The sequence below is a fragment of the Xenopus laevis genome, chromosome 2S (assembly GCF_017654675.1).
Source record: "Xenopus laevis strain J_2021 chromosome 2S, Xenopus_laevis_v10.1, whole genome shotgun sequence".
Classification (NCBI taxonomy): domain Eukaryota; kingdom Metazoa; phylum Chordata; class Amphibia; order Anura; family Pipidae; genus Xenopus; species Xenopus laevis.
In genome coordinates, this window is record NC_054374.1 from 164,140,186 (window position 1) to 164,165,076 (window position 24,891).

Genomic DNA, 24,891 nt, shown 5'->3' on the forward strand with positions numbered 1-24,891 from the left:
TCCTATTATAACCATGTGAATGGATCTTCCTGATGTTTTATTGATGTCATTGTGACCTTGGCAGCGCCTCATACAGAGCTGGGGCTGTACAGTCTCAGGCCCATGCTGGGTGAGCCAAGAGAAGGGGTCAGATTTTTGACCCCCAAAACTACTTTCAGAAATTTTTCACAAGGACATGGGGCAAACGTAACAGTTGGGGGTGCCACGGAGCTCTGCTGTGATTATGAGTGTAAAAATGTGCCATAAAGTTCTTCCCCGCTTGGCTCCTTTAAGTCTACTCAAAGCATTGTACCAAAGGTATCCTGTTTGTGGGCCTGAAACCCTATCTCTGGAAAGCCCTAGTAGGTCCAGATGGAGGAACCACTAAAAACTTGAGAAATAGGATAAACATCTGAGTCACATTTATTTTTACATATTCCTCATTAGGCAAGAATAGCCCTACTATCTCTATCTATTTATCCGTCCATCCATCCATTCTATCTATCTATCTATCTATCTATCTATCTATCTATCTATCTATCTATCTATCTATCTATCTATCTATCTATCTATCTATCTCATCTATCTATCTCATCTATCTATCTATCTATCTATCTATCTATCTATCTATCTATCTATCTATCTATCTATCTATCTATCTATCTATCTATCTATCTATCTATCTATCTATCCCTTCCCAGAGACTATTATCCACTGTTACTATAGGCACCATCTCTCCCTACTATACCTGCTATCCCACAGTCACACTCCCTTCCCAGAGACTATTATCCACTGTTACTATAGGCACCATCTCTCCCTACTATATCTGCTATCCCACAGTCACACTCCTTCCCAGAGACTATTATCCACTGTTTACTATAGACACCATCTCTCCCTACTATACCTGCTATCCCACAGTCACACTCCCTTCCAGAGACTATTATCCACTGTTACTATAGGCACCATCTCTCCCTACTATACCTGCTATCCCACAGTCACACTCCCTTCCCAGAGACTATTATCCACTGTTACTATAGGCACCATCTCTCCCTACTATAACCTGCTATCCCACAGTCAACACTCCCTTCCCAGAGACTATTATCCACTGTTACTATAGACGAACATTCTCTTCCCTCTATAACCTGCCTATCCCACAGTCCACCCCTTCCCAGAGACTATTATCCCTGTTACTATAGATACATCTCTCCCTACTATAACCTGCTACCCACAGTCCACACTCCCATTCCCCAGAGACTATTATCCCCACTGTTACTATACGGCACCATCTCTCCCTACTATACCCTGCTATCCCACAGTCACAGCTCCCCTTCCCAGAGACTATTATCCCACTGTTACTAGTAGGCACCATCTCTCCTCTATACCTCTATCCCACAGTCACACTCCCTTCCCAGAGACTTATTCCCACTGTTACTATAATCCACCATCTCTTCCCTACTTATACCTGGCTATCCCACGAGTCCACTCCCTTCCCAGAGACTATTACCCACTGTTACTATAGCCAACCTATCCTCTCCCTACTATACCTGCTATCCCACAGTCACACTCCCTTCCCAGAGACTATTATCCACTGTTACTATAGGCACCATCTCTCCCTACTATACCTGCTATCCCACAGTCACACTCCCTTCCCAGAGACTATTATCCCACTGTTACTATAGGCGCATCTCTCCCTACTATACCTGCTATCCCACAGTCACACTCCCTTCCCAGAGACTATTATCCACTGTTACTATAGGCACCATCTCTCCCTACTATACCTGCTATCCCACAGTCACACTCCCCTTCCCAGAGACTATTATCCACTGTTACTATAGGCACCATCTCTCCCTACTATACCTGCTATCCCACAGTCAACTCCCTTCCAGAGACTATTATCCACTGTTACTATAGGCACCATCTCTCCCTACTATACCTGCTATCCCACAGTCAAACTCCCTTCCCAGAGACTATTATCCACTGTTACTCACCCTACTATACCTGCTATCCCACAGTCACACTCCCTTCCCAGAGACTATTATCCACTGTTACTATAGGCACCATCTCTCCCTACTATACCTGCTATCCCACAGTCACACTCCCTTCCCAGAGACTATTATCCACTGTTTAGCTATAGCACCATCTCTCCCTACTATACCTGCTATCCCACAGTCACACTCCCTTCCCAGAGACTATTATCCACTGTTACTATAGGCACCATCTCTCCCTACTATACCTGCTATCCCACAGTCACACTCCCTTCCCAGAGACTATTATCCACTGTTACTATAGGCACCATCTCTCCCTACTATACCTGCTATCCCACAGTCACACTCCCTTCCCAGAGACTATTTATCCCACTGTTGCTATAGGCACATCTCTCCCTACTATACCTGCTGATCCCACAGTCACACTCCCTTCCCAGAGACTATTATCCACTGTTACTATAGGAACACATCTCTCCCTACTGATACCTGCTATCCCACAGTCCACACTCCCTTCCCAGAGACTATTATCCCACTGTTACTATAGGCACATTCTCTCCCTACTATACCTGCTATCCCACAGTCACACTCCACTTCCCAGAGGACTATTATTCCACTGTTACTATAGGAACCATCTCTCCCTACTATACCTGCTATCCCACAGTCACACTCCCTTCCCAGAGACTATTATCCACTGTTACTATTAGGCACATCTCTCCCTACTATACCTGCTATCCCACAGTCACACTCCCTTCCCAGAGACTATTATCCCACTGTTACTATAGATACCATCTCTCCCTACTATACCTGCTATCCACAGTCACACTCCCTTCCCAGAGACTATTATCCACTGTTACTATAGGCACCATCTCTCCCTACTATACCTGCTATCCCACAGTCACACTCCCTTCCCAGAGACTATTATCCCACTGTTACTATAGGCACATCTCTCCCTACTATACCTGCTATCCCACAGTCACACTCCCTTCCCAGAGACTATTATCCACTGTTACTATAGGCACCATCTCTCCCTACTATACCTGCTATTCCACAGTCACACTCCCTTCCCAGAGACTATTATCCCACTGTTACTATAGGCACATCTCTCCCTACTATACCTGCTATCCCACAGTCACACTCCCTTCCCAGAGACTATTATCCCACTGTTACTATAGATACCATCTCTCCCTACTATACCTGCTATCCCACAGTCACACTCACACTCCTTCCCAGAGACTATTATCCACTGTTACTATAGGCACCATCTCTCCCTACTATACCTGCTATCCCACAGTCACACTCCCTTCCCAGAGACTATTATCCACTGTTACTATAGACACCATCTCTCCCTACTATACCTGCTATCCCACAGTCACACTCCCTTCCCAGAGACTATTATCCACTGTTACTATAGGCACCATCTCTCCCTACTATACCTGCTATCCACAGTCAAACTCCCTTCCCAGAGACTATTATCCACTGTACTATAGGCACCATTCTCTCCCTACTAATACCTACTATCCACAGTCACACTCCCTTCCCAGAGACTATTATCCACTGTTACTCACCCTACTATACCTGCTATCCCACAGTCACACTCCCCTCCCAGAGACTATTATCCACTGTTACTATAGGCACCATCTCTCCCTACTATACCTACTATCCCACAGTCACACTCCCTTCCCAGAGACTATTATCCACTGTTACTCACCCTACTATACCTGCTATCCCACAGTCAAACTCCCCTCCCAAAGACTATTATCCACTGTTACTATAGACACCATCTCTCCCTACTATACCTGCTATCCCACAGTCACACTCCCTTCCCAGAGACTATTATCCACTGTTACTATAGGCACCATCTCTCCCTACTATACCTGCTATCCCACAGTCACACTCCCTTCCCAGAGACTATTACCCACTGTTACTATAGGCACCATCTCTCCCTACTATACCTGCTATCCCACAGTCACACTCCCTTCCCACAGACTATTATCTCACTACAGTTTATTTGAATTTATGTGAATTTATTTGCTGTGTTGTACAGTTTTGCAACAATGTGACTGTATGTTGTGACTATTTATTTGTGACCCAGATGCCAGATAAGGGGGTTCTGTCATAACTTTCACGTCAAAGTGAGTTTGATCCAGTAAAGTTTTAAAGCCACTGCCCTGGGCATTCTTAGCCGACTGACTGGAGTGGAACCAGCCTTCATCTTAATATAATGAAAAGAAAAATGTATTTTCCCAGTTATGACTCTGATTGAACAACTCAGTATTTGCTCAGCTGCACACACAGCTCCTCCATGATGACAAAAATTGTATAAAAGGTATGAAAGTGTGAAATACCAGAGTCAGGATTGATTACTGCTCTTTCTTTGGAACACAATGGCTGAAAATTATCAGTGAAAAGAGGAATATTCAGCTTTCAGGCAGAGTTGACTTTAACTCATAATTTACATTGAAGCTTTGTGGCACCAGGGACGTGTAAGCCGAGGGGAGATCCTAGTCTGTGGCTCATTCTCCCACCTTTTCCCATGTCCCAAAGCAATGGAACTCCCTTTCTCCCTTTATCTTTATGATTAGAATTTAATCCACATTCTTTATCCAACTTCTAATCAAATTCAAATCAAAGCACCAATGCTCTATATTAAACTCACAGCCCTGACACAAGTCGACCTATTAAATGAAACAAGATTATAATGAGTACAGAATGCAATGAAATATGCTAATTTTATTAAAGGGACACTATACCTTTATGAGTTTACCTATAGGTGTCTTGTTTTCAGGGGTAGAATCGGGGGGTGGGGGGAGTCGGGGGACAAATTCCCGGTGAATTATGGGGCAACGATGCTTTTTTTTCATAGATATTAATTTTGGTGAAATTCTGGTGGAAAGGGATCCTGGGCTCTCCTATTAACCACACAGCGAAGGCTATAGGGCTATATGGTCCCACAATGCTTTGCAGGGTTTGTAATTAAGAGACCCATAAAGATGGACAATGAAAGAAATATATAAAAACAAGGTGACGAGTGAGCTGGAGTCTTGGCCAAAGGAAAGCTGATGCCTTCTATAATTAATAATTCCCTTATTAGGACTGTTTTTTTTTGCCCACATATCTCTGTTGTCTTTATACTGTGGGGTGGTGTTGGGGCCCAGAAACTTTTTTCGTGCGGGGTCTTGTGTTTTTTGATGGCGGCCGTGACTGATAAGCAATGACCATTTTTTTGTCACAATGTGACACTCGAGTTCTGTAGTCAGAACCTGCAGGTGCGCGGAAGAAATTCTAGAGAACGAGATGCATCTTCCCCGTCAGTCGCTGGGCTTGCGTGATAAAGCCGCTACGTGTCGAGGCAGTCTGACTCGTCTCTAGCAATTTCTCTGCTTGTTTAACACACAATAAGTGGCTTATATATTTTTATAGTGTTCAGAAAAAACACTCACATGCTGATAAACCGGCATAACCCACTCTGTAAGTGCCTCCGATGTAGCTGGAATGTAGCGCCCAACACAGACTAGGGGTGCGCTGCTTGGATACGTTTTTGTGGGTGTTCGACCTGCGCTGCATCATGGGGATCCATACAGAAAGGTGCGGTGGGGGGACGGGACTAAATATTTCCTCCTGGAATCTCAGCCATAAAACAAGGCAGGACTGTTGCTTACATAAGACACCTGCATTTTAGAAACAGTGTTCAGCATAAGAGTTATTAGTCTGGAGAATGTGATATTTTATACGTGATTATCGTCCCCCTACAAGCCCAGCATCCCCATGTGTAGGCTGGAGTGGTTTTATCCAAAAGTGTTATCTGGAGTAGTGGATATGAATTCCCTAGAGCAGGGGGTCTTCAACCTTTTTTTTACTCGTGAGCCACATTCAAATATATGAAGAGTTTGGGAGCAAATCAAGCATGAAAAATTCCTAGGGGAGCCAAATAAGGGCTGTGATTGGCTATTTGGTAGGTCCTATTTGGACTGGCAGCCTACAGGAGGCTCTATTGGGCAGTGCCCAAAACCAAACTTGCCTCTGTGCCTTTAATTGAAAAATAAGTACCTATTTGAGGCCATTGGGAGCAACATGTTGCACAAGAGCCACTGGCTGGGTAACAGTTCTCTGGACCATGTGCTATTTTATTGGTGGTCTTCACCGCCCTCCCCCCAACACACACACAAACACAATCCCAGCATTTCCATGCAAAGGCTGGAATTGTTTAATCCAAACGTGGGATCTGGAGCAGTGGATATGGATTCTGTAGAAAAAGGAACCCCAAACAGTAGCTCCAGTAACATGTTGCTCTCCAACCCCTTGGATGTCGCTCTCAGTGGCCTCAGCAGGTGCTTATTTTGTAATTCCAGGCTTGGAGGAAAGTTTTGGTTGTATAAAAACCAGGTGTATTGCCAAACAGATCCTCCTGTAGTCTGCCAGTCCTCATTGGGGCTACAAAATAGCCAATCACAGGCCTTCTTTGGCACCACCCAGGAACATTTTTCATGCTTGTGTTGCTCCCCAACTATTTTTACATCTGAATGTGGCTCATGGGTGGAAAAAGGTTGGGGACCCTGCTCTAGAATGATAAATTGTCGCCACTTACCATTCTGATGGACAAGACTCAGCTTGGTAGATACCAGGAAAAAAAACATTTCTAACTGTCAATTGTGAAGTTTAGTGGAATAATGGGCTATTTCCATGGATTGGGCCCCTGGTTCCAGTGAAATCTTAAGGTTATAGGGTACAATGACATTCCTGACAAGTCCATGCTTTCTACTTTGTGGAACAGTTGAGGGAGGCCTTTTCTGCACAGAAAAGCACAGAATGCCTCCAATGCACAGAACCAGGTCCATACAGAATGGATTTGATGAGATGGGAAGAACATGACTGAACAGTGACCTCAATCCAACTGAATTCCTATGGGATGAATTTGAACCCCAACTGTATATCAGTATATCAAAGGATATTGGCCACTAAAGTCTAAAATTTTGGGTTGAAAAAAACCCTTTAGATCGTAGGCTTGTTCTAGAAATGTTAGTATAAAGGTTTCCTCTTTAGTTCACTTTCCACATCAACAAAACAAATAAAAAGACTTTCTTTGTTTCTTGGGATGATGTGTTGCAGGTTGACCTTGCGCTGCAGAATGCATGTACCAACATGGCTGTTTCCAATTTCTGCAACAAATCTACCTTTCGCATTGTTTTTAAAGCCACATGTTTGTACTTAGTATTATCATCTTTTCTTGTGTTTACACGTCTCCTGCAGGCCTGAGAACCATTGCTCGCTGTCATATTCAAAGCTACTAGATAACACTCACTTTGTGCACCGTAATGCTCAATACCCTACCTGAGCTTTAACTCTAAGGACACTTTCTAGTGGGCATCTCATGGGTTGCTTGGCTGACCAGTACCCACCATATAACCTTGATTTTCTTTTACATTCTAGAGCAGGGATCCCCAAGCAATGGTTCTCGAGTAACATGTTGCTTGTCAATCCCTTGGATGTTGCTCTTAGTGGCCTCAAAGCAGGAGCTTATTTTTAAGTTCCAGGCTTGGAGGTAAGTTTTGGTTGTATGAAAACCAGTTAAACTGCCAAACTGAGGCTCCTGTAGGCTGCCAGTTCACATAAGGGCTACCAAATAGCCAATCACAGCCCTTATGGAATCTCTATGGACTTTTTTCATCTTTGTGTTTCTCTCCAACTCTTTTTACATTTGAATGTGGCTCAAAGGCAAAAAAGGTTGGGGACTCCTGTTCTAGAGTGACCCAAAACCAACCTGGTCCCTCATGTATGTTGCCTGCACACCACTTTCAAGAAGGAAAGTTGGGTTTTCCCACCCAAAAACTTGATTTCTTTGTGGGATATTCTGTGGGTGTCCAATGTTGGATTCATTGCGGAAATATCTCCCCCGTCCCAGGCTCTCTCTTACCAACCGGGGAACAGGAGACACAAGCAGGTAGGGATGCCATGCCTGCCGAGCATGATTTTTTTGCTGGGTGATTTTTTCTGCTGTCTCCAGTCCCTCCTCTATTGTCAGGGACACCGGGAGATTGCACTTTTTCCCATTAGGTAAATAAGCCTCAGTGTTTTCCAAGCAACCAGCAAGTGATGCTCGAGGAATGCTGCCCTCTGTGCCCTCCTGTGTGTCTGGTGATAACTGCCCATCTGGCACAGGTACAGGTGACCAATCCAACATGCAACACATGAAAGCTTCTGCCATCCCATTCACCCCTTGTGCCACTAGAGACACTTGCAAGTGATCTCCATTGAGTTAGAAGCAAAGGCTCAAACCTTTGAAAGGCTGAAGGCATCTCAAACTTCAGCCCTTCAAATTCCCAGAATCCCATTCAGCAACCAACAACTGTTTGGGGGTGGGTGACAGAGAGGAAGCTGACGTTCCACTAGAGGGTTGCAAGTTGGAGTTTGCTGGTCTGAGAACCTGCTTTAGAAAAAGCAAAGGATATTCAGGCAGTTCAGAGGCCTTGGTGGAGCTTAGGAAGGGGTTAGGACCCCAGGTTGTGAAAGAGAGTTAAGGGGCAGCTTTGTGCTCCAAGTGATAAGAAGGCCTTTGTGGCCGGTTGTGCCCAAGATGAATTGCTCCTGATATCCTCCCCTATTGGCAGCTGAGTAATGAGACCATCTGTTCTGCTCCTTCTTTGTTCTACATCTTTGTTTCTCAGTAAATAGGAGCAGTGTGTGAAGGATTCCTGGAGCCTTTGCCTTGATTTGTGAGTCTGAGTAGGTCTGTGTGCTCTTTGCTCACGTCCTCCCGAGTTGTGGCCTTGTTACACTCTCACCTCTCATTATACCATAGTGACCCTTCCCTAAATTGTAGCCACCCCAATCCCTCACCCCCTCCCAGAGGCTGAGACAATTACACATGAATCCAGGTCTGTTGGCCATTGTCTCTGGGCCCCCATGAACAGAGGGCCCCCTCAGTGGGCCACAGGCCTGGACTGGCAATCTGCGTGTTCCGGCAAGTGCCAGAGGGGCTGCTGTAAGTTGCCATAGACACTCACTAAGAATCCAAAGGGCATATTATATTGTGTAACAATCAGTATTTGTAGCATGGAGGGGGGAAGCAATTGATTCGGACAATATAATGGGTTTCATTGGTTTCCCTGCAGATTACTAACAGATTCTATGGATTCTCAGCTTTCTCTCCACTTTAACCTCCAGTGGTCCCGATCTAAACAGGAGAGTCCGCATTAACAGGCGGTTATTGGAAAGCAGGTGGACTCTGTGTACGGTGTAACTGGACATTGCCAAGGTGGATTAGGGGTATGGCCTTCATATAGGTATACAGCCCCAAAACATATAGGGAGTCAGTTGCACATGCAGTGAGGTCCCTCTAAAAAGGATGGAGGCTGCCAACCTCCCCCACTCACGGCCGCACACATGTCCAGGATTCTGGTATCAGAGCACTGGGAAGTAGGCACAAAGGAGATTTAAAGAGGTGCCAAATCTCCTGTGTGTCCCCAGTGTTTAAGACAAAAATAGGATACAGCTGGGTGGCATTCCACCCCTGAAATCTTGCCAACATAAGCCTGGGCCTCTATGACCTTCCCCTAAATCCAGACCTGCAAGCACCATTGCCATCATCCTGCCTCTTCTGCTGAATCAGGTGCATGTCTATTGAAGCCTATTGAAGCAAACTGCCACTTTGAATATGGCGGTCATTCCCGGTTTCCCATAGCAAGTTGCATTAAGAGACACAGTAGATGTGTGGCAAAATAATCGCTAATCCTGACTATAAAAAATATATATTTCAGGTGCAGCTGAAAAAAGCTGCATTATGGGTAAATAACATGATATGACCCCAGAGGGGGTGTGGGGGGCCTGGCATAGCATCCCTGGTGGGCGTCGCACACTCCTCTCTAGTCCAATTCTTCCCGTTAGATTGTCAGCTTGACTAAGAGTGTCTAGTGTGCAGCTCAGCCCTTCTCCATAAAGGAGAATAAAAACTATATCCGCACGTGGGACACATATCTGAAGCCCATTAGTAAGTTCCGGTTTTCCATTTACCATTTCTGGGTGGCGACTCATCACTTTATTTTGGGAAATGCCGATTTTCTTACATTTGCTACAAAATCTCTGCTTGCATTCACTTCCAGAATCATCCAACTCCCTAATTACTTCCAAAAAACCAGAAGAACATCCGGAAAAGGGAGTAATGTGCAACATGCACCCCCATTGCACATCAGTCACCCACAGGCACTTTGATAAATCAGGGCATTAATATCTTCCAGTCTGGAAGCTTCAGCGGTGATTATTCTCATGAATCTGATGGTGTCTGGCTCTGATATTGCCTGATTTCGGGGCATTGCTGAGTAAAATTCCACAGATCAAGGGGCCGCCATTGTTTAACCTTTCCATCGGAAGAGGCCCCATTCTTGCACTCACGAAGTTTACATGGAAGTTGGAGATGAAAAAAGATCAGCACCCATCAAATTCACCTTCACTCATGATTTCCACCTGTTTCATAGCAGATCTGTGGGAAAAGAAACACGCAAGACTGAAACTGTCTCCAATTCGTCTCAGCAGGGAGAATTACTTGTTCAACAAGGGCAATCACACCAGTCCCTGGATCAATGTTTTTCTCTCAGTAACCATAAGCCTTGAAGTCGTTCAGTCGTCTGGTGGGAGAGGTCATAGTGTTGCCCATTGAAGTCCCTTCAAGGAGATAATGCTCCAGATCTAACAGTAAAATATCAATTTCTGCTCCTTAAGGTGAAGCCTCCTTTCTTGTGATCTCAATGGGGGCCCTCCAGTCCCTAAAATGATGCTGTGCCTTTCTGCAGGGCTGAAATCTTTCATTTTCCTTATTAACTTAATTGCTTCTCCCTGTACTGAAACATCAACTTTATAAAATCATCAAAGATATAGTGACACCCTATCCAAAAATGTTTGCTTGTCAACCCCTTTAAGGCAACGCTGCATAAATAATAGTATTTCTTTGCTTCTTTGCGTGTCACTTTTGCCCATATTGAGTTGGCATTATGTACTCCCTGCCCCCCTCTACCCCACATAGCAGACTGACTAATCTGTAAATCACTGTCTCTTTACAGGAGATTAGTAGTGTCTCTTTGTACAAGTGCAGCAATGCCTTCCCCACCCCTCAACTCTATTATCTTGTTATCCAAAAACAACAAAAGTAACATCATTATGTGGCACTAGATCTAAGCTTTGTATCATATTCCAGGATTTGTCTCAGTGGCGTCATGTCATCAGAAAGAAACCCCTGTCCTGTGGACTTAAAAGCAAAATAACTCTATTATGGATTAGAAACACAATATGCCTTTCCTTTTTGCCATTTAAGGACAGAGACACATGGAGATTTGGGGAAACCGCCTCTTCCGGCGACTAATCTCCCTGAACTGTATTTCCGTAGGCTAGAATCTAAATCGCCGGCGGGATGGCACTTGGAGCACTTCATTTTCCGAAGTCGTCCAGTTTCCTCGTTAGGCAACTTCGGGCGACTTCTGAAAATGAATCGATTCAAGTGCCATCCCGCCGGCGATATAGAGTCTAGCCTACGGGAAGGCAGTTCGGGGAGATTAGTTGCCCGAAGAAGAGGCGATTTGTCGCCAGGCGACTAAATCTTCCCGAATCGCCACGTGTCTCTGCCCTTAGAGTATGTTACTACAGTTACATGTCAATAGGAAAATGCACCTTGATGCACATCAGGCACTCGGGTAAGAGATAATAAATCAAACCTGGATGCGCCAGGTATAGCAGAGAGAGATGGTGCCTATAGTAACAGTGGGATAATAGTCTCTGGGAAGGGAGTGTGACTGTGGGATAGCAGGTATAGTAGGGAGAGATGGTGCCTATAGTAACAGTGGGATTATAGTCTCTGGGAAGGGACTATGACTGTGGGATAGCAGGTATAGTAGGGAGAGATGGTGCCTATAGTAACAGTGGATAATAGTCTCTGGGAAGGGAGTGTGACTGTGGGATAGCAGGTATAGTAGGGAGAGATGGTGCCTATAGTAACAGTGGGATAATAGTCTCTGGGAAGGGAGTGTGACTGTGGGATAGCAGGTATAGTAGTGAGAGATGTGTCTATAGTAACAGTGGATAATAGTCTCTGGGAAGGGCGTGTGACTGTGGGATAGCAGGTATAGTAGGGAGAGATGGTGCCTATAGTAACAGTGGATAATAGTCTCTGGGAAGGGAGTGTGACTGTGGGATAGCAGGTATAGTAGGGAGAGATGGTGCCTATAGTAACAGTGGATAATAGTCTCTGGTAAGGGAGTGTGACTGTGGGATAGCAGGTATAGTAGGGAGAGATGGTGTCTATAGTAACAGTGGATAATAGTCTCTGGGAAGGGCGTGTGACTGTGGGATAGCAGGTATAGTAGGGAGAGATGGTGTCTATAGTAACAGTGGATAATAGTCTCTGGGAAGGGAGTGTGACTGTGGGATAGCAGGTATAGTAGGGAGAGATGGTGCCTATAGTAACAGTGGATAATAGTCTCTGGGAAGGGAGTGTGACTGTGGGATAGCAGGTATAGTAGGGAGAGATGGTGTCTATAGTAACAGTGGATAATAGTCTCTGGGAAGGGCGTGTGACTGTGGGATAGCAGGTATAGTAGGGAGAGATGGTGTCTATAGTAACAGTGGATAATAGTCTCTGGGAAGGGAGTGTGACTGTGGGATAGCAGGTATAGTAGGGAGAGATGGTGTCTATAGTAACAGTGGATAATAGTCTCTGGGAAGGGAGTGTGAATGTGGGATAGCAGTGAAAATCCAAATGCAGGACAAATCCACAGCAGTATTCTTAGACTGCAAAATCTTTTATTGGGAATGTAACCAGACACAACATGTTTCGGGCTAGGCCCTTTATCAAGTGCCAGTAGGGAGAGATGGTGCCTATAGTAACAGTGGATAATAGTCTCTAGGAAATGAGTGTGACTTTGGGATAGCAGGTATAGTAGGGAGAGATGGTGCCTATAGTAACAGTGGATAATAGTCTCTGGGAAGGGAGTGTGACTGTGGGATAGCAGGTATAGTAGGGAGAGATGGTGCCTATAGTAACAGTGGATAATAGTCTCTGGGAAGGGAGTGTGACTGTGGGATAGCAGGTATAGTAGGGAGAGATGGTGCCTATAGTAACAGTGGATAATAGTCTCTGGGAAGGGAGTGTGACTGTGGGATAGCAGGTATAGTAGGGAGAGATGGTGCCTATAGTAACAGTGGATAATAGTCTCTGGGAAGGGAGTGTGACTGTGGGATAGCAGGTATAGTAGGGAGAGATGTCACTCAGTGCCTCACTAATACAGTAGGTGTTGTAATTAAATTCCCATAGGTATCACTATTGGCCAAAAGCCTGGTGCTCACCTTTAAGTAGTACCCCTAAGTAGCCTGGCAGAGGCCCCAAGGTATCATGGGGAGAGGCGGCAGCAGATGTGAGAGTTTTGCGTCTCTCCTTTCCAGGCTTGGCCCTGATTTCCCTTCTGTCGATATACAATTAGGTTAATGGTTTCCAGACACAATGGGATCCTGTAACTGAATGTATTAATCAAACTCACTCTCAATAAGAGTAACACTTTACTATAAGCACAAAGGGTGACTCCCCTTCAGTCTCTGCGGGAACACCAGCCTTGGGTCACATAAGAACTAACCAAGATCGACAACCTGAGGAACAAAATCCCACCAGCAGCCAAAGGTTAGTCCTTCTCCTGGCCCTGCTGTAGAGGCCCATTTCATATCTGTTAGTGATGATTAGATACACCATGATCTTGCCCAAGGTGAAAATATTGCTTTAAGAGAGCTCCTGAATAAGCCAGGAACCCCACATGGTCCTCTTATATAGGAATGGGTTGGGGAGATGGAATTCTACTGGCCAAATATCACAAATAATGTGGGGAATCACTGATTTTAATAGTTGGGTTTGAGAAAAAGAGGACCATGCCTAATGTATTTAACATTATTAAAGCGAAAGAAGGGTTTCTTGGGATTCTCCATATTGGTGGCTGTTAAATTAAAGACAAAAACAATTTTTTAGGAAGGTGTTGACTCTGACCAGGTCTTCTCCTTTCACTCTTTTTTGTTCCTGTCCTTTTCCCATCCTCTTGACTACTTCCAACAGCACCGGACTAGGGCAAAGGTGGCTCACTGGAGCTGTGACGTGAAGCCCTCCCAACTTATGCATCCCTGTGCCCTCTACATGCATATGTGCTTTGACTACCTTCTAGTGATGGGCGAATTTATTCGCCAGGCGCGAATTTGCGGCGAATTTGCGCGATTCGCCGCCAGCGAATAAATTCGCGAAACGCCCGCGAAAATTCGCCGGCCTCAAAAATTGTTTTAAGAAAAAACGGACGCCGGCGCCAAAAACGGGCGCCGGCGTCAAAAATGCTGTTTCACGAATTTCGCGCGCAATTCGCGAATTTTTCGGCGAAGCGAAATGCCGCAAATTCGCCCATCACTACTACCTTCTAATTCCTGATGTGGTGGTGCAGGCAGGGGAGAGGACCTCCAGGTGCCCCACCAGCTCCTGACTCCCCAGATGTTCATGTCCTTTCTCCAATCATCTCCGTTCCTTACCAACATTTTTCAAGATCTTCATGCCCTTCTTCTCCACTGGTTCTCCCTTTCAAAGAATAGGCATCTATTTCGCTGGCCATGCAAAGGTCAAAAAAATTACCAGATGTTAATTGGCCAAATTTTAAAATTCTGTTGGACGAGGACCACGTCAGCTCTTTGATGTGCTCCTTCTCCAACAGGCTTCCATAGGCCCCAGTGTATAATCTGATCATTGGCCACAGGGCCAAAGATTTGATCATCTAATTTGATCAGCATGTGGATGGCCAACTCAGGTCCAGATCCTCTCATTTGTTGATGTCAGAATGTATTGCCAGCTTTAGATATAACTTCCAGTCTCTTGGTGCAAAAGGAAACGTGATTATCTGCAGGAATTGTTGGCTACACGAATGGAGGATTCCTGGTCACTTTGTATGTGGCTGTTTATAGGGCTTTATCCCAAATGAGCATGGAGGTACATGGGGACAGCTGCGGTGGAGCCTGATGGAGCCATGAAAAAGCTATAATTGGCCTATTTTTGGTATGACCCCTTTTTTTTGACAGGAGTCCCAATTTACTGGACCCTAAAAGAAAATGTAGGACTCTGATCTCAGCCCAGGGAGGTTCTAGTTAAGAGCAGATATTCCTAATATTGAGCTTTCTGAACTCTGTACAATTATGGGATCCATTATCCAGAAAACTGTTCTCCAGAAAGCACTGAATTACCTGAAGGTTATCTACCACAGACTCCATTTAATCCAAATAATCCAAATTTTTCAAAATATTTCCTTTTTCTGTGTAATAATAAAACAGTCGCTTGTACTTGATCCCAACTAAGATATAATTAATCCTTATTGGAGGCAAAACCAGTGTAAACAGACATAACCTACACACACCGACTGTTAATACATGATCAGAAAACTTAGTGTAAGGGTTAGTCCACACGAGGAGATTCGGGGAGATTTTGTCGCCTGGCGACTAATCGCCTCGTCTTCTGAGCGATAATCTCCCGAACTGCCTCAGCGTGTTTTCCCATAGGCTACGATGAAAAGCACACGCGGCGATGCGTTTAAATAGTAGCCCAAAGTTGCCTCACTGAGGCAACTACGGGCGACTATAGAAAATGCATCGCCGTGTGTGCATTAGCGCAGGCGACTTTTTATTGTAGCCTATGGGAAAACACGATGAGGCAGTTCGGGGAGATTGTCGCTCAGAAGACGAGGCGATTAGTCGCCAGGCGACAAAATCTCCCCGAATCTCCCCGTGTGGACTAACCCTAAAGCTCACAAATAGGATAAAAAATCTCTTCTTAACGCTTGGTTCCTATTGGTCAGATTCTGTCCACACACTTGTATTGTGTATTGTAACAATACAGAAATCTAATTGCTGATATTACTGTTTAATGAGATGAATACAAAAGGGGAAATGACTGAATACAATGACTTTATCCTTTTACTCTTCCTTATCTGGCCAGGCAGTAAAGCAATAATTAGTGATTTACATATGGGCCAATCACAGTGGCTAATGTTCTGCTGCACAAGATTCCTATGGGCGGAAGGAATAGAAAGAAATATATTCCTTGGTGCAATAAATAAATAATCTCAAATGTTTCACCGAGTTACAAAATACATGTTGTTTTTATCTTTACAATAATATATATTAAATAATATATAAATTATTTCATATACAAAATGATATATTGGGGGATAATGTTGCATTTTCTCTCCCAGTATTTGGGGTGGAACGGCTTCTCGTTTACCTTTAAAGCACAAATTAGAAATTATTAACCAGCAATTAGAATCTATTTATTGCTTCTCAGACTGAACACTGTAAGTGAGTGACAGCACTAAGGCCGGGAAATATATTAATATACAGGTTTAGGACCTGTTATTCAGAATGCTCAGGACCTGCGGCTTCCCAGATAGCGGATCTTTCCGTAATTTGGATCTTCATACCTTAAGTCTACTAAGAAATCATGTAAACATTTAATAAACCCAATAGATTTAAATTACTTCAAATAAGGATCAATTATATCTTAGTTTGGACCATGTACAAAGGTAAGGGACCTGTTTTACAGAATGTTTTATACAGGGATAGGACCTATTATCCAGAAAGTTTGGGATCTGAGGTTTTCCAGATAACTTATAGTTCTATAACATAGATCTTCATACCTTAAATCTACTTAAGGATTAATTATATCTTAGTTTCGATCAAGTACAAGGTACAAGAAAGAGACCTGTTATCCAGAATGTTTTGTACAAGTATGGGACACATTATCCAGAATGCTGGTGACTGGGGATTTCTGGATAACAGATCTTTCTGTAATTTGGATCTTCTAAATACTAAATTCTGCTAGAAAATCATATAAACATTAAATAAACCCAATAGGCTGGTTTTGCCTCCAATAAGGATTAATTATATCTTAGTCGGGATCAAGTACAAGATACTGTTTTATTATTACAGAGAAAAAGGAAATCATCTTTATAATTTTGGATTATTTGGATAAAATGGAGTCTAAGGGGCAAATTCACTAAGGCGCGAAGCGCCAAACGCTAGCGTTAATTCGCTAGCGTTTGGCATTTTTGCTACTGCGCAAATTCACTAACGAACGCTGGCGTAGTTTCGCTAGTGTTACTTCGCAACCTTACGCCAGGCGAATCTTCGCTAGCGACGAAACTACGCAAATTCACTAACTTGCGCAGTGTACTGAACGCTACCTTTTACGCTAGACTTCCTTCGCCACCTCAGACCTGGCGAAGCGCAATAGAGTAGATAGGGATTGTTTAAAAAAAAGTCAAAATTTTTTCTAAGTCCCAAAAAACGCTGGCGTGTTTTCTACATGATGGCTGATAGGCTGAAAAAGATCGAAAATTTTTTGGGGCTCCCCTTCCTCCCACCTACATTTCCTGACTCATGGCAACTTACCTAGACAGTGGGCACATGTGTAGGGCAAAATAAAAATTTTATTTGCAGATTTGAAGGTTTTCTAGGCATTTGTAGTGCAGATACGTGTTCCTCCATTGAAATTCGAATTTCGCGCCGTATGCAAATTAGCCTTCGCTAGTGCAACTTCGCTTTATATAGCGAAACAACGCTAGCGCAACTCCGCAACCTTACGCTACCCCTGTGCGCAACTTCGGATTTTAGTGAATTTGCGAAGCGCTGGCGAAACTACGCCTGGCGAAGTGCGGCGAAGTTGCGCCTGGCGCAACTTCGCATCTTAGTGAATTTGCCCCTATGGGAGAAGGACTTTCTGTAATTCGGAGCTTTCTGGATAGCAGGCTTCCGGATAAGGATCCCATACCTGTACTGTTTTAATATTACAGAGTAAAAGGAAATTATGTTGAAAAATGTGGATTATTTAGATAAAATGAAGTCTATGGGAGACAGTTCTTTCCATAATTTGGAGCTTTCTGGATAACAGGTCCCATACCTGTATATTAATTCAGCCATAACCTGATATTAAAAAAAAAGTTCCATGTGTCAGTTATATAATATTTCATACTATAGCAATAATTTGGTGACTATACCAAAGGTCTGGGAGCCCGACTTGGGGCGCAATATAAGCGAGACATGTCGGACTTGCAGCCCTTAATGCTGTAATTGACTTAAAGGGGAACTATCACAAAAAATAAAATGTAATATAAGCTTCATCATGCTGAAATAAATCAGACTCCCAACTCCTACATGTAGAGAGACAGGGCCGATGCAATGACATGAAATTCCATACTTTTGCACTGATTGGAAAGATGGTGCAAAAGGCCAGTTTGTGCAAAATGCAACATTAGCCTCAACTCTCAGCATCCCTCCAGCAGCTCCCTTCAGTTGTTGTTGAACTATAAGGCACATGTGAGATTTCGGCAGCTGCACAATAGCACCTCCATAAATCTGGCCACTTGCTGTTGAGATGAATGGAAATCACCTTTCATGCAAAAATGGATTTTTGGTCTGAAAAGCATTAGAATAAAAGAACTAGAATAATGGCAATAGCAGAGAAAAACCCCCTTTCTGCCCTACCTCGGCCAATAGGCAGTCACATATATATTGATAAAAACACCCCTGTAATTAACTTCACCCACTCAATTTTTAAAAAAAATCAATGAATAATCTTCCTTTAAACGTATACGAATAATACATGTATTTTCTAATCAAACTTTTCATTTAGGGTAGTGACACATGCTAAGATTTGGGGAGATTTAGGGGTAGATTTACTAATGGGCGAAGGGACTAACGTTAGAGAAAATTTGCCAGTGTGACGTCATTTCGTAACTTTGCCGATTTACTAACGGGCGCAGGCGTAACTTCGCTAGAGAAGGAGATAGACTTTACCGGTAATTCGCTCCCGAATGCCTGGCGAAGATGCGCTCTGGCGAATGGACGTAATTATGCAAATTCACTAAGATGCGGATTTTACTGAACGTTAGCTCTTGCGCCAGACTTGCCTTCGCCACCTCAGACCAGACGAAGTGCAATAGAGTAGATAGGAGTTCCCCAAAAAATAGTTGACATTTATACGCTGGTGACTTTACTTTTTTCAGGGTGATAGGCTGCAAAAGAGCGTAATTTTTTTCTGGGGTACCCGGCTTCCCCCCTACATTTCCTAACATATGGCACATAAACTATACACTGGGCTCATGTGTAGGGCAATATAACAACTTTATTTTATTTTATTAAGGTTTCCCAGGCTTGTGTAGTGTAATGTATTTGCTGCAACATATACGTCCATTGTACTTTAACTTCCTGTTGTATGCAAATTAGCCAACGCTTGCGCAACTTCACTTGCTGCAGTAATACTAACGCTACTTCAACAGGGTTCAGCACCCCGAACGCAACTTCGGGTTTTAGTGAATTAGCGTTGTCCTGGTGTATCTACGCCTGGCGAAGTGTTGCGATGTGAGCGAAACGGACGCTATTACAAATTCGGCGCTTAGTGAATCTGCCCCTTGGCCTCCCAGCGACAAATCACCTCTTCTTTGGGCGACTTATCACCCAGAAAAGCCTTCCCGCCGGCTAGAATGTAAATCGCCGGCGGGATGGCACTTCCGAAGTCGCCCAAAGTTGCCTCACAAGGAAACTTCGGGCGACTTTGGAAAGCGAATCGATCCAAGCACCATCCCACAGGTGATTTATATTCTAGCCGGCGGGAAGGCTTTTCGGGGAGATTAGTCGCCCAAACAAGAGGTGATTTGTCGCTGGGAAACTAAATCTCCCCGTATCTTAGCATGTGTGTCACTACCCTTAAAGAGAAAGAGATTATTTACACCCAATATGAACCGGCTGCAACACAGTAACATAAAACTGCTGCGACGCATCTGTGCCGCTCTTATCTGTGAGTGCGGTGACGACGAGCAACTATTTCATCGCATTAAACACGACTTTGCTGCACCCAAGGATGGGGATAAACCAAGGGGGGGAATAATGTGAGAGCCTTAGCCGTCCCCTGGAAGGAATGTGCAGACTGTGTGCAGGGATTGATACCATCTAGTGACCATAATATATAGAATTTATACTCATCATCACTTTCCACCATTAGTTATGGCCGAATCTATGGCGTTTCACTGAAAAATCTGTGAAAAAAATTCACGAATTTACCGAAAAATTTGTGAAAAGCATTGAAGTCAATGGGCGCCAAAACAATTTTGACGCGTGACAATATTCTCGCGAGCAACAGTTTTTGTATCTATTTTGTCCAAATGCATTAAAGTCAATAGGCGCAACAATTTTAACGTGCAACAATTGTTTTTGTCGCGGTGGATTTTTCGGCGACGAATCACGGAAATTCACCGTAAATCCATGCCTGCCGAATTTATTCGCCCATCACTATCCACCAATACTATAAGATTCTACCCCCCCAAGACACTTCTAAACCCTAAATTCACAATTGAGGCACCGCTATCATAATAACACTAAAACGAATACTGATAATCATAAAAGAAAGACTCATTGCAAACAATAGCGGCTTTTCCACTTTCCATGCTGTATTGTTAAACATTATCATCCCCCAGGGAATGAATTCCATCTGTGAAACGGACAGTTATGAATAAATCGCTGCTATTGAACGTACTGCTGCTTTTATTACTATTATCGCCCATAAGTGGGATTTCAGGTCCAAATGCAATAAACAGAGTTCATTGTAGATTTAGCCCAGGGCAGGAATTTGCCCAACTGCCAACATAATCCCAGTCCCGCGTGGCTTGTGCCCGAAGTGCTGGAGAAATGGGCAGATTCCCATAGAGACGAGCGCAGAGCGCAAACACTGGGCAGTTGGAGGGTCTCATTTAAATAGTGGGAGGTTTTGGGAGAATGTGCTAAAAAGGCTGACACTCTCCCAAATCTTTCCCCTATTCACTGCTGCAGTCCTGCTCCTTGGCTGAGACTGCGGATGATTCCTCTGCAAGTCCAGTTGCTTTAGACTTATCACTAGTAGAGGCTGCAGCAGGGCAAACACTGGATTGCACTCAATACATCAAACACTCATTGGCCCTGTTGGAAGCAGTAAATCCGAATTGCTTTGTTATGCAAATCCAAGCTGACATCACTCGTCACATCAAAGGCCGGGGAGAGCAAATATAAGCAGGTTGTTCAGGCAGAGAGTCAAGGCAGCCTCTAGCAGGCAGTGTCCTCCAGTCTCTGCACTTTCCTCCCTACAACTCTCACAACTGCCACATCTGCTGTAACAGACTCATCTGCCTGATCCCTCTCTGCCTGTGTCTTATGGATCTCTAGCTGACACTTTGGTGTTGGGAAGAAAAGCTTTTTGCACATATCCGCCTGCCCTGACTGCCAATCCAGGATCTTTTCATTTTTTTAAAGGACTTATCAGGATATTTACTGGAAAAGTTACCGGGGGATTCACGCAGCATAATGGTGAGTTACAAACTGCTACTGAGCGAATGATGATGAGTTTGGCACAAGTATAGGAAACAGAACCTTTATCTTTGCTCCATAAGGCTCAAGGGTTTTATCCAACCCAGTGATAGGAGACTTAGTTCTGCACATTAATGAACATAACAACACAAACAAATGCACAGCCGCTTTCTCTTCTCACCTTTCATCTCATTTCTATTATTGTGCCTTGATTTGTACTTTCCCTTTGCTCTGATTTACAGTTTTTATCAATTTACCTTGGTTTTTAGTTGTTCTTATTATATAAAGAAATTGTTTCCCTAGAAAAGAATTCTGGGATTTCGGTTTTGCAGCTACAGAAACGATTGCTTTTTAACTCTTCCACTCTGGGGTTTTTCTTTTAATTTACCCGCTTATTAATGTAATAAATAACCCAGAATCGTTTTGGATTATGAGTTAAGAATTGGGATAGAGATTTGCCGAGGGACAGCAAGGGACCAGAGAAAGTTAAAAGGTTGGGGGGAAGGCAAATGAAATAATGGCTAATTAAAGGGGATAATACACGGAGGGACAATAGAAAGGGAACAATACAGGGAATCCTAAATAGAAAGGCAACAGTGTGGGAAGGAGGCAAAGGGAGAGGCAGCTTGGAAAATACAACCAGTGGAATTGGGCAAAATACTGATCTATAAAGACAGCCTTTACCTTTGTATAATCTGGAAACTGAAGTATGATTGAGATCAATAGATGGACAGATGAGATAGACAGACACATGATATTATAATGATATCACTCTTCAGCATGTATAAGATTCTAATTTACAGCTCCTACATGGCTTTGTATAATATGTGTGTAATATATATATATATATACAGCAATATCTCAGCACTCACAGGACTTGCTCAATAAATAACAAAAAAAGGATTTATTGCACAATAAAAAGGTTTTTTAAATTTTTTAAGGGAGTCCTTTGAGTGCTGAATTATTGCTGTGGATGTGCTTGCTGAACTACCTCATCCTCCTGAAACAAGCCTTGTATTAATATAATTGCTTTCATCAGCCTGTGGACTGAGTGCTGAGAATAGAGGGGTCATTGTCAAAGCAAGCTCAGCTGACATCGTCCTGGGGAGGTGGAGGTTAATGGGAGTTGGAACTGGTTAATTCCTAATTTTGCCTTCTGCCCACATGACCATTACCAGGTGCCAGATGTGTTATAGTCTGCGCAGATATGGGACCTCTTCTCCAGAATCCTCAGGATTCTTTCCGTAATTTGGATCTTCACCCCTTAAGTCTACTAGAAAATCATGTAAACATGATAAATAAACCCAAAAGACTGCTTTTGCTTCCAATCAGGATTAATTAGATCTTAGTTTGGTTAAACTACAAGCGACTGTTTTATTATTACACAGAAAAAGGAAATCAATTTGGATTATTTGGATAAAATGGAGTCTATGGGAGACGGCCTTTCTGTAATTCAGAACTTTCTGGAGAACGGGTTTCCGTATAACGGATCCCATACCTGTACAGGGCAAAGGGGGGACTGGTCACAAGTTGCACAGCTCTCTCTATATACAGAACTATAGAATATATAAAATGTCCTTTGCACTTTTTTCTTTGGGCTTCTTAAAGGGCCCATAATGAATTACTGCTGGTTTGAGTTTATTGCACATTCGTGGGCCCCTTAATTACACAATACGTTATTGATGCTTAATCAGGCTGCACCTCGTTGGCATTGACAGCGTTAAACTTGAGGGCCTTTCCCCCAAGGGTCGCCGTTTTCAGATAAAAGTCCCAGAATAGTTCTGTACTGTGTTTAGGACAAGCCCTATCACTACCATTAGAGATTCAGGCAACCTTTAGGGCAGAGACAAACGTGGAGATTCGGGGAGATTTAGTTGCCCGGCGATAAATCTCCTCTTCTTCGGGCGACTAATCTCCCCGAACTGGCTAGAATCTAAATCGCAGGCAGGATGGCACTCAGAGCGCTTCGTTTTCCAAAGTCACCTGAAGTTTCCTCGTGAGGCAACTTCAGGCGACTTCGGAAAACAAATCGATCCGAGTGCCGAGGATGATTTACATTCTAGACGGCGGGAAGGCAGTGCGGGGAAATTAGTCGCCCGAAGAAGAGGCGATTTGTCACCGGGCGACTAATCTCCCCGAATCTCCACGTGTGTCTCTGCCTTTAAAGGTAATGCTTCTAATGGGTCGCATAATCCCTGTCTCTAAAAATGCCCCGTGTAAAACATTAAAAAAATATGAAAAAATGGTTCATCGCCCTGAGATAAACGCACAGAAAGCAGGACCTTCCCCACTTGTACAGACACAGGGAATGGGGCTTTTGTTGAACATGTTGTGTTGGGGAGGGGGTGTCAGAGTTTTCTAAAGGATTATTCTATTTAGCTCTTAAGGTGGCCATAGATGCAAAGATCTGCTCGTTTGGCAACATCGCCAAACGAGCGGATCTTTCCCCGATATGCCATTAACAAACATGGCTATATCGGGTGTAATCTGATTGTTCGGCCGCATGGCCGAACGATCCGATTACGATGTGCCCTGGGTTCCGGCGGGATCGGTCGGGTCAAAATCAAACCTGACCGATCGACCAAACGACCGATCTCCGCCGGACGAAAGAAGTCGGGACACACCACACACGATCCGAAAATAGTACGAATCCTCGATTCGTACGATCGGATCTGTGTGTCTATGGCCACCTTTAGTTGCCTCTCTCTTTTTAAAGAAAAGATAATCCCACTTAAAAAATATACTAGGAATCCTTTCTGATCCCCTTCATCCCCCGCAGATAAGAAAGTGTCTTGTTACTTAATATCATCAGTGGAGACACAATGTATATTGTCCTGGGACATGATGTTGTCACATGGTTTTATTTTAAGCTTGTAATGTTCAATTGTGGTTTATATTGACACTGGCCCCTGGGGTCCTAAAACAATCCCTGACCATAAATGACCAATGTTTTATGCAAAAAAAATAGATTTTTTTTTTATAACGATAAAGCACTTTCATATTAATTAATTAATTAATTAATTCATTCATTCATTCATTCATTCATTCATTCATTCATTCATTCATTAGGTCTGCCAAATCTCTTTTCTTTTTTTGTTATGTGAACTGCACCCAGGCCCCAGTGATACACAACTGTCTGTATATATATATACTGTATATCAGTGACCACATTATTCTCATCCCAGTGTCATAGCGCAGATATATTGATATCATGTTGATATCCAACTATACAAACAACTGCACATAGACTACTACTACGCACAGGGTTAATACAGATTACTTGCTATTCATTTATGTTCACATTACCTTATGTTTATGTCCCCAGAACACACAGCAGATAAATACAGTGCCAATTCCATGTATAATACCCCAGAACACACAGCAGATAAATACAGGGCCAATTCCATGTATAATACCCCAGAACACACAGCAGGATAAATACAGTGCCAATTCCATGTATAATACCCCAGAACACACAGCAGATAAATACAGAGCCAATTCCATGTATAATACCCCAGAACACACAGCAGATAAATACAGTGACAATTCC

General features: G+C 43.6%; 1 protein-coding gene across 1 annotated transcript in view; it reads left to right on the forward strand.

Annotated features, from left to right (window-relative positions):
- Window positions 1-21,060: 21,060 nt before the first annotated feature.
- The window catches only part of wnt11.S (Wnt family member 11 S homeolog), a 49,850-nt gene continuing 46,019 nt past the window's right edge, over window positions 21,061-24,891 (forward strand). Inside the window, 1 exon segment of the mRNA NM_001093610.1 lies at window positions 21,061-21,341. The gene's annotated coding sequence lies outside the window, so the exon portion shown is untranslated.